Consider the following 11,826-nt stretch of genomic DNA (forward strand, 5'->3'; position numbering starts at 1 on the left):
AATTATTTTATTTTTTTGTTTCTTGAACAAGGACATTTCTATGTGACCCCAAACTTTTGAACGGTAGCCTAATGATGTTTTGAAGGGATGAATGCAAGAGAACATGCGGCATGGCGTGCTGTAAAACCCCCGCCAATCCTTTCTTTGGATCAGTAGATACATCTCATTATTTTAATACTTTTTGGATATTCAATGAGGGTTGTTGACGTTGCTCTGCTGCACACCCCACTGCTGCTAATATTCTGTTTATCATAGTAGCCTGTCCAGTCCAAGTACAAATACAAGTCACGGGAAGGCTAGTGAGTCCGAGTCACCAAAAGTCAAAAGTCATGAAAATCGAGACTTGAGACGGACTCGAGGCCTAGTCTAGGACTCGAGTAATACAACACTGCCTCATAGCACACATTCTGCTTAATACTGATATAGAAGTATGCTTTTGTTTCTTCAAACGTGTACATAACGTTGTGTAAAAGTATAGTAAAGTCTAAAAATGTTGAATTACCCACAACCCTCTAAAAACGGAGCCACGTGGAAAGTTGTTGCAAAAATGTACAATTCTTAAGTTGAGAGTAAATATTACGAAAACGGAGCAAATGAAACCAAGTATATTAGATTGAATTTACATAAAAAGGAAGTATTTAAATATTGAAAGAAAACCAGAGCTTTTAAAAGAGATAGTCCTTTAATGAACCGAGGCTATATGGACACAAGACTGTGACAAGACTGGTGGTTTGACCCCCAATATGTTCATTGGAGGAGTATCCAACCATGGTATTATAAATAGAGAAAACTCATGCATTCTTTAAGAGCCATGGTAGTTCTTGCTAAGCCACCTTGACCATTCAGTGGTGTCAAGAATGCCCAGCGGAGAAATAACCATCCTGGAATATAAAGACAAAAATGAAAAGAAAAGTATTTACATGATCACTCCAACTTCAAGGCTGCTTGACATTAGCATAGTAGATGTGGCAGTTATGTTCTGTCATGATAGGCTATATGTCAGGGTGGGTGGTTAGCTTGGCCACAAATTAGCACTGGCAGCCTAACCTACTGTACCATTGTTAATTATCTGACTTGATTGCAGACAAAGTATTTCTGACAATGACAACATACAACCTCCGCCTTGTCATGTCTATGACTAAGTAAAGAAGGTTGATGAATTGCAGAGCAGGATATCAAGATATGCTATTACATTCAATATACAGGCTATCAACTGCAGATTCGCTGAATAGAGAAAGGGATTCTATCAATTGCACCTTCTAGTATTTTCATATAAATCCCAAACAAAAATGGTCCTCTACGAGGTTTGAGTGGGACTGATTTACAGTACCATGTGACATGAAATCCACAAACTGCCAAAAAGAAAAGTAGGTGATATGCTTGATAGAGAAATTCTCTGATGTATATCTTTATTTTGACAAGCGGAGAAGCGTAGCTTGGTCATAGTATTCAGTCACTCTCTCTGTGACAGATGAGCCATGTTGTTGAGTGTCCTCTGGGCAGACCACTTAACTCACTGAAAAGGAGCCCTAACTCCTACCCTTAATCTTCACTTTCTCTTTGTCTGGACTATTATCTGGCCTGTCAGTCCTGGCCACTTTATCTTCAGAGGGCACATCTATTGACTGTTTCAACGTGGCTAGATTATATCAAAGGCCCTTATCTTTGGTCCCTGCAGCTATATTCTCCTGTTTCTGACCAGTTGGAATGGTTTCAGGATTTGAACACAATGTTTTGGGATGGATATTGTTTGCTGGTTCATCTCATATTTTGGATATGCATCATATGTAATTGTGTGAAGACATACTTCAGAACATTAGCAGGTAGAGGTAGAGTTGAGAGATAATAGCTAAAACAATGGTAACGATCTAAACCCAAGATTAAGTTGAGTTTCTTCTTCGTCCATAAGACTGAGATGGGTGTTCAAAGACCTTTACTGGAATGCAGACAGTGATCCCTATAACCAACACCTTCCCTGGTTTGAGTTAATGGCTTCCTTAAGTTTCTGCAAGCTCCTGAAGAATTCCATGCGGTTAGATCTGATGGTAACCGATTACCTGGTAAGGCAACTGACGTTGAGGTGGATGCTTAGTCACCACACCCCTCCAGCCTCAGCGACTGATGAATCAACTCTTGGTTTAGTCCCTATAGTCTTACAATGACCTCCTTTCTCTGTCTGCTTCCTTTCGTGGCCCATGGTCTGACAGTGTTTGACAGGTGAGAGCGGGGGTGGCGACTCCGCCCTGCCTTCATGGGATTTAACCCATCTATAGTCCCCTCAGATCAACTGTCATGACAGCAAGGAGATGAGGAAAGGAAGTCATGGTAGTCATTTCAGAGAGTTAGGTCATAGATGAACTGAGTTGGCACGAGCATAGCTGTCAGGTACCCAGACACCAATCCCTGTAAACTCCCAAACTGTTCATATTGACACATTGATTACTATTTTTAAAAACAAAGTGTATGACCAATTGCGAGTTGTTTTCCCATGCGTATGAATACATGTCTGTTGTTGCATGTCTACATGTTTTTCAATGTAATATAATGCAACGCAATAATGTATAATACTGTATAATGTAATAATATAATGCGTAACGCCACAATAACTGGGACGTGTTTTGCATGTACAGTATGACAAATCTCTGTGAGCAAGGTCAGCGACATACAGTGTGCTGTAAAAAATTTGAATGGAAAAGACATGCCGCTCAGCAGCTCAGATGAACGAAGAATCTGTAGCTTAACCATTTAGGTTAGCAGATGTTGCAATCACAAATAGGATTTTCCATTGAAGGGTGTCTGTAACAAATGCTTAGCTTTACTTCGATAGTAGACATTACCAATAGACTGTAGGCGCACTGCTGTCGCTCTCCGGGTTAACTGTAATTTATACGTTTTTTTGTTTGTTGGCCCCAGTGACAGCCAAGAATAGGAAAAAAATTGAAATGAAAGAAAACCTTCACGAGGTTATACAACAAAGTATGCCTAGACTTGATTGGTTGTGTCTTTATGCCTTACCACACGCACAAACAAAATGCTTAATATGAATACAAACTTTCCAATGGCCCATGTTTAATTAAGAACCCTGAAGATCATACCATGATTTTTTCCTCTGCTACACATCTTACTCTAGGAACTTTCGATAAATAAATCTACGAAAGGTCCTATGTGCAATATGTTGACTATGTCACATATCACACATGTTCAAAAATAACACCATCAGATCAGCGGAGGCTCCTCAGAGAAGGAAGGAGAAAAACATCCTTCTTAGTGAATTCCATAAAAATAAAAATTGTGAAACTATACATAATATATTAATGTCACCAAATAATTTATTAAAAAATATTGTTTTGCAATGAAGGTCTACAGTAGCCTCAACAGCACTCTGTAGGGTAGCACCAAGGTGTAGCCGGAGGACAGCTAGCTTCCAACCTCCTCTAGGTACATTGACTTCAATTCAAAACCTAGGAGGCTCATGGTTCTCACACCCTTCCATAGACTTACACAGTAATTATGACTACTTGCAGAGGACATCCTCCAACCTATCATAGCTCTTGCAGCATGAACTGACATGCTGTCCACCCAATTAAAGAATCTAGTACTGAATGCATAAGCTACAGCTAGCTAGCACTGTAGTATATGCAATGTGGTGAGTAGTTGACTCAAAGAGAGAAAAAGACAATAGTTGAACAGTTTTGAACAAATACATTTCAAAAATGAAGGGGGAGCAAGAGCGAGAGAGATAGCTAGCTACAGTGGGGAGAACAAGTATTTGATACACTGCCAATTTAGCAGGTCTTCCTACTTACAAAGCATGTAGAGGTCTGTAATTTTTTTATCATAGGTACACTTCAACTGTAACAGACGGAATCTAAAACAAAAATCCAGAAAATCACATTTTTTTAGATTCCGTCTCTCACAGTTGAACTGTACCTATGATAAAAAATTACAGACGTCTACATGCTTTGTAAGTAGGAAAACCTGCGAAATCGGCAGTGTATCAAATACTTGTTCTCCCCGCTGTAGCTATATTTAGTTTTTTTTTTCACTTCACTTTCACTTTTGAGTAAGTGTTCTAAAACTTTTGACCGGTAGTGTACAATGCAATACATCCAGGCAGAGCAGATCAGTTGTACCTTACTCGATCTTTCATAGGAATAGTCAGTCCTAAAACTGGACAGCAATTAGCCCACCAATGAAAGGGGATCCTCTTTGTAATTAAACTAATAGATCATTTCCCCCTATATAATGTTTTTTTTTTAATTATGTAAAAATAAAAAGCATAATTTATGCATGGTCTTTTTTCACATTCCTAGATAGTATGACATTAGGGGAATTTGAGTTCCCGTGGCAGTTCTAAATTATACCTTTCATCAAGCGATCATGAGAAAATGGTCTGACATCCTCGATAGCAACATGTTTTTGGTCCTGAATTAATGTAATTGACATGAGCCTTTGTATGAGAGCACTACCTTCATTCACAATGCAAACAACACTTACTTGTTTTACAGAGATGTGGTGTACTAATCCACGCATTATAGTTGTTAATCACAAAATGTATTGAGTTTTATGTTTGTCTCATTCTTTCCTTCATTCCTCCATTCCTCCATGTACCAATTTTAAATGCAGCCATTTCATGTATTGCAGCAAGTTTGTTTTACTGCAGAATTCAACTATAATGTAAATAAAACCTTTAAACCCTATTGTTTATTTGTGGTTGACATCTCATTTAAACAAAACCTGTGTGCATTGATGACTTGCAAATTCTCACCAACTAGCCTCACTAAGGTGAGTTGAAATAATGCTGAAACAATGTTGACTCAATCCATTTTTTTCCTGTAGGCAGCTACGTCTTAACAGGTCTCTGGTGAGCTACCTGTAGCAACTAAATTAGCACACAGTGTTAATTCATTATGACAAAATACCCTTAGAGGGAAAACTGTTCTACAGAAAAATGTACAGAATCGATCACAGATTGTCCCATTGCCTCACCATAATAGGACAGCTTTCACATAAAGCAAATTGTTGAAATATGAACTCATTTAGGCACTTACGGTTATTTACTGAAGTCAATGGGAAACAGGTAACCTATCGGTTAGAACATGGTGCCAGTAACCGTAAAGTTACTGGCTCAAATACCCCGAGCCTACAAGGTCAGAAATCTGCCGATGTGCCCATGAGCAAAGCACTTCATCCTAATTTGCTACAGGGGTGCCATAATACTATGGCGGACCCTGTAAAACAACACATTTCACTGCGTGTATGTGACAAAGAAAAGGTAGCTACAGTGTTCAGTGCATTGATGGCTGCAAAAAAGTACATACAGAAAGTATGACTGTAGTCAAACATCAGAGCACAAGGTGCACATACAAATCTATATCTATTCTGATAATGGAATACTATTCTATTAAAATAAAAAATGTAACTAGGCAAGTCAGTTTAGAACAAATTCTTATTGACAATGACAGCCTACCCAGGGAACAGTTGGTTTAACTGCTTTGTTCAGGGACAGAACAATTTTTAAAAAACTTGTCAGCTTGGGGACTCAATCCAGCAACCTTTTGGTTACTGGCCAAACGCTCTAACCACTAGGCTACCTGCCACCCCTCTTATGAGCTACTGCATGTTGAGTCTTTGATCCGTTAGAGCAGACGGGACAAGTTAAGACATGTCAAGACATGACGCTGAACAGCACAGTCACTTCAGCACTTCAATTTACCACGACTACAACTGGCCCATTTTGAGGTCAGTAAAAGTAGGACTCTTTTGTTTCCGCAAATGCACAGTAGGCTTCTCTTAATGAAAAATGACCTAAGTAACATTAAGAAAACAGTGACTGATATTAAAGTTATATGGGCACTTTCGACTAAATCGCTTGCTGCAAAACCAAAGACCTCTGCAGCACAGGGAAATTAACTAGAACTAATTTGTGTTTACATGATTTCTCTCATTCTTAACCTCAGGCCGGCCCCCTCTGGCCAAGGCTAAATATTTGCTAGAGACTCAATGTATTTATAAATAGGCAGAGAGTGGAGAGGAACCCGAATGAATATGTGACTAGAACCATATGGGTATTGGTAAGAAAGTAACTAATCTTGTGACAATATAGCGTGGCCGTCCCTCAGAGCTGAGCAATCTCCATTCTGTGTCATGTCAGAGTCATTCATGAACAGACTGCAAGCGGAGAAGGTCAGTCCGTGGCTAGGCAAAGAACATAGTGATCATGATTTTAAAAGTACATGTGGGATCTGAGGAGGAAATGACTTTGCCACCTTCATCTGAATGGCACATTTTTGTCATTTTATCTCTTGATGACTTGATGACCTTTACCCTGTGATGACCTTTGGAGAAAGACAATCTCTAACCATAACAAATTAGCACTCCTTTGCCCTTTTTTCACTTCTACAAATTTTACAGTGGCAATACTGAGCCTAGATTCAATCCGGACCACGGAAGATCGCGTTATAGCACGATTGACATTTAAAGGTCATTTTCCCGATTGAGCCAGAAAACATGAATGACCTTTTACCATGAATATGCATAGCAGACGAAATGCAAATGGATTGAATCTGGCTCAGTGGAGACTCCTCAGAGGAGGAAGGGGAGGACCATCCTCCTCAGTGAATTTCATAATAAATAATAATAATAAATAATAAAAAGAGTGAAGAGAGAGAAAGAGAGATATGTAGCTATATTTCGTCATTTTTAAAAAACTTTCACTATCACTTACTTAGCTAGCAAATGCAGCTAGCTAGTTTAGCCTACTCAAACACCCGGCTCAAATAAAGGGATGCTATGTTGGCTAGCTGGCTTTGACTATCCAACACTGGAACTCTTCCAAGTCAAGGTAAGCTTTTGGTTTTTCAAATGTATTGCCACCGGGACCTGTCGGTGTAACTGCTGAACTTCTTACTGACTGTACACTGTACTGCAAGATTGTAGCAGGTTTACTAACGTATTAGTTCTATTAGGTATGTTGACTATGATGTTACTTTAGTTAATATGGTGACAACGATGTCAATCAATCAATCAAATGTATTTATGAAGTCCTTCTTACATCAGCTGATGTCACAAAGTGCTATACAGAAACCCAGCCTAAAACTCCAAACAGCAAGCAATGCAGGTGTAGAAGCACGGTGGCTAGGAAAAACTCCAGAGAAAGGCCAGAACCTAGGAAGAGAGGAGAACGCGTATATTCGAGAAGGAAGACAACAAGCTGTTTGTATGTGGTTATGAAAGTGAACTGTTTGCGTGTGATCAAAGGTGTATTCATTCCGCCGATTCTGTTTAAAAAAAGCTTTTCTTAAACAGAAGCAAATGGAACGAAACGGGGATGAACCTACTTGAATTTGTCCAATAGAAACTCTTGTTTGCAACTGTTGGACTAATGGTTACACCCTAGATCATCTAGATGCAAGCAAGAGTGTGCAAGGCAGTATTGAATGTGATACTAACCCTAAAATAAGGCCATGCTCATAAAAAAAAGAATTGTCCTACCTGATCTTAAACGGCACCGACTGCCACTGATCTGGCCCTAGGTCTGAATAGACAAAATTGATAGGGCCTATTTTTATTTTTTATTTTATCCTCTGAAATAAGCTCTATAACACGCTTTATATATCACCCCTCTCACTAGTGAATATTTGAACTAGAAAATGTGACATGGTTGAATTTAAGCCTTTGTATGTATATATTATATCTCTCTCTTGCAAAACCCCACTCAGCAAATACCTGCATTAGTATATGTTAGACAGACTGTGAACTGAGGTATACACTGCACGGCAACTGAGTACAGTGGACCCTGTGTGATTGATAGTCACTTTTAATTTAATTTAGTCTCTCTGTGTGTTTCTCCAATGAATTATAGGCCCCTTAAACATACCAAATTGTAGATGAGGGTAGAGAGGGCCTTTGAAATGAAGCAACCTCTGAACCAGAAGATAATCAGGGGACTTAGACATGGCACTGTGGCCGGAAATTCGCTGTGAATACTAGTTTCAACCATGACCATTTTGGAACCCGCCTTTTTGGCTTTAGCATAGATTTATTTTGCCCCCCCCCCCATCTTTACCCTTCACTGTATGTCACACAGTCAATTTGGGCTCTTTCTGACCTAGAATCTGATGAGTAGCTTCTCTGTTTTCCAGGGGCTTGCGTCAGCAAGAAAAATGAATTGATGCACGTCTCCATACCACCCCACCTCCCCAGTCTAGACCTGTGGCTTGCCTTCTCCATAAACATCACAAGAATGGCTACTTTTCTGCTCTTCCAGCATAATTCTTTACTATTTTCCAACTGTTTTCTTTCTACTATTTCTCCTCATCTTCCCACCCGGAGCCAGAAATTGTGGTTGGACTTTTATGGATCTTGGCCAAGTCTTCGCACAGCTTGTCCTGATTACCAACTAGACTAGAGCCTAGTGGTTAGATGGAACCAGGTCCGCTGGCCGTTTGTTTCCCTTCCTTCATGTTTTGACGTGACAACCTCTAAGGGTTTCCTGAAGGACAGGGCATGTGACTACAAGGAAAAGCGTTGCAAAGGCAACACACAGAGAAAGAAAATATTATCATTCATTCCTAATGTAAATGATTGAGTTATGAAGTATGAAGAATAATGATTCAGAAGGCAACTTATGGTTTTCTCACTGAATTACCCATTACAGAAACCGAGCACAGTTGTAAGGATAATATCACCTCTGACCTTCCCTCGGAGGACCTACTTACAGCATACATCTGCTTTGTCAGGCCAGTGTTAGAAAACACTGAACCTGTTATGGCCACTGGGTCTCATAATCGCATGCATTGACGCATGCATCATCATAGGCATTATGCTTCACCTCCACGCTTCCCCTCTGCATGCAATGAACTGGGGTTACACACCTTGGAGCCTGACGCATCTACCTTTGTATAAGAACTGTTTCGGGCTCTGTCTTCTGTATGGGTCACGCCTTATGCAGTTGCAAGTTTTCTGCATACATTCCCCCGTAAGCCTCCCTCTCCTCTCCTTCCTTCTGATTACTGCTTTCTAAGCAATTAGTACAGGCAAACAGAGCAGACAATCAGGCCTGAGCCTTAATGCACTGTACTGCTCCGGTAGTAAATACTGACTGATTCTTGAAAGCATTGTCATTTAAAACCCAGTGGCTCTGGTCTTTGTCTGAGCAGAGAGTTCCTTTGAATTGGCAGGCCATAGGAAAACACAACCCGAGGTGGATCACAATGGCTGATTTTGCCTGATAAAGGGAGATTATAGTTAACTGAGTCTTTTCATTGTCCAAACAAGTTCTGTTTTATGGCGTAACAAGGGCAGGTCGCAACACAGAGGCTCTTAACTGCCAAATACTCCCTGTTCAAAGGGGGATGACTTGCATCTTGCCACACAGTCCATGAAACCCTATTGTTGGGTTGTAATCAGGTTAGAAAGCGGCGGTTGTACATGTATTGTATGTTTTGACTCTGTTGTCCTTTCGTAGGTCTAACGTTAGGAAAATGTAGATGTTTAAACCTGTAGGATTTGTCATCTCACTCAATTGTATCTGTTGTGTGTAAGGATATGCTTTGGGAAGATTAGGAAGATTTATGTTGATAAGCATAGTCTTTTATTGAGAGTTAAACCAAATCAGATGAAAAGAGAAGATGGGCTAAATGAGAACAACAACAAGGTAAGAAGAGCAGACAAAGAGCTTGATAACGAAGTGTGAGGATAAAAAATGCGATGCATGCAACTTCAGCAGTCTACAACTGCAAGGCTCCTGAACACCGTGCAAGACGGTGAAGAGAATGCAGTTCTGATGGGAACTCCAGTTGCCAGACCTAGTGGCAGAGCTATTGTCACCCTTGCCTCTGAGGCTTTCACACAGAGAGCGGGAGGGCAGGAGGAAGAGGGTGGGACCGAAGGAGAGAGAGGGAGAGAAAAGAGAGAGGCGCTGCTAACGATGGTGGGAGGAGGAGGAGGGGGGGGTCAGGCGCCTGTGGGCCATGGCAGGAGACAGGGGCTGACAGGGGCCCGAAAGATGGATGGAGAGGGACCCCCGCTGGGAGTGCGTCTCAGGGGCCCGTCTTCGACTCCTCCGCGCTCCCATGAGCACAGAGTGGGGGCTGCAAGCAGGACAGTGTCCCTATACCGTTCCCTCTCCCTCCACGCCCCCTGCCTCCCCCTCCTCCACTCCTTCACTTCATGATACTGGATACCCCCCTCTCTCCTTCCATCCCTCCCTCCTCTTCCCTTCTCCCTCTCCTCTCATTAGGGCCCATTTTCACTTCAAAGTAGGTATTATCAGCCATCTCTGAAGGCAATTAGGAATGGGTGGCTTTGAGCGGTGGACACGCCACGGCTTTAAGGGACTCATCCCCATTGTGGCCTTTGTGGGCCTGCCGACATTGATAGAAGGAATGCCACGCAGGCCCCATGCAGCCCCGCCAGCCTTACCTTTGACTGGTAAACAGCAGAGTAAAACTGTGTGTAATTAACTGACAGTCAAAGCAGGTCCTGTTCAGTGCTTGACAGACTCATGGGGGTAGTGGGGGGAGACTTTAGGACTTTAAAGGGCTGGGGGGGTGGGACAAAGTCATAAGGGGTCCTTTGGAATGAATGAGAAAGGAAGGGGCAGTGGGGCACAATGACGAGGCTATGAAACAGAGAGGCGAATAACTCTGGGCCAATGAAATAGAGTCAATGTTTACTCACGCACACCTAGGGACGGTTTCAATGTGTAAGAGAAGGGGAGGGGCTGGTGTTGTCAAAGCACTGCCTGACTGCGTCATATATGACAGCGATAATGATCAACTGTATACAGAACAACAACAACACAACCCTGATATCCACTTCAGTGTCCCAGATGTGTTAATTCTTCAAATGTATCTGTCCACACCACAGCAGATCAAGTCAAGGTCATTTCTGAGATGTTTTTGAGGCATAATAATTCAGTTTTATGGCTGAGAATTGTGGAACGTCTGGCAGTAGAACATCTCTTTCAGTGTCTATTTTTCACAACTTTCATCTGACCATTTATTATGTCACTTTTTGAATTGTGGGGAATACAGACAGAGAGAAAGACGCTGTCACCAAATAAATACATATTTTTCACGTCTACAGCTACTTTCGCTATGCAACTCAAAAGGGGTGAGAGTCCATGGAGCCCTCAGTTTTTGCGCTGAGTGTTATATATGATTTTGAGAATGGCAGTTTGTGTAAAGTCAGCCTGATGGCTATTAGTGTACTATGGCTGCCAGGCCAATGAAAAGGGTACACAATAAAGTGCAAAGTGAAGACAGCTGTAGCACTGGAGACCATTGGTAAGGTAGCAATGATATATGTGTCTACACTGCAAGCAATGAGTGCAGGACAGAAGAACTGGATTGAAGGGTGTGTGAACAAAAATGGTTGTGGTCAAATGCAAGTCAATTCTCACGAGGTGTTGGGCCAAAAAATAATGACACACACTTGAATGGACAAGCACTACACTCATCTTTGTCTCTCTCTCTCTCTCTCTCTCTCTCTCTCTCTCTCTCTCTCTCGCTCTCCTTTTTACAAATACTTTTGAAATTCACAGGTAAAAACAGGCAGACAAGCTAAATTAGACCTGTGATTCCACAATCATCTGTTAACAACTGTCTAGTGTGAACAGAAAATGTATGCACATCTATCATATCCTTTACAACTGTTTCAGACACTTCCAGAAGTGCTGAGCAACACATCTGTTAGATTACATCTGTAAGAGATTACACGTTTATATCCTATATGACATAATGTAGAAAGGACCTCAGATTGAAATTGTGATACTAGGTAGCAAAGATAATGTGGACAGAGAACTAATAATAGACATGCCGT

Source organism: Oncorhynchus tshawytscha, linkage group LG02, assembly GCF_018296145.1.
Source record: "Oncorhynchus tshawytscha isolate Ot180627B linkage group LG02, Otsh_v2.0, whole genome shotgun sequence".
Lineage (NCBI taxonomy): Eukaryota > Metazoa > Chordata > Actinopteri > Salmoniformes > Salmonidae > Oncorhynchus > Oncorhynchus tshawytscha.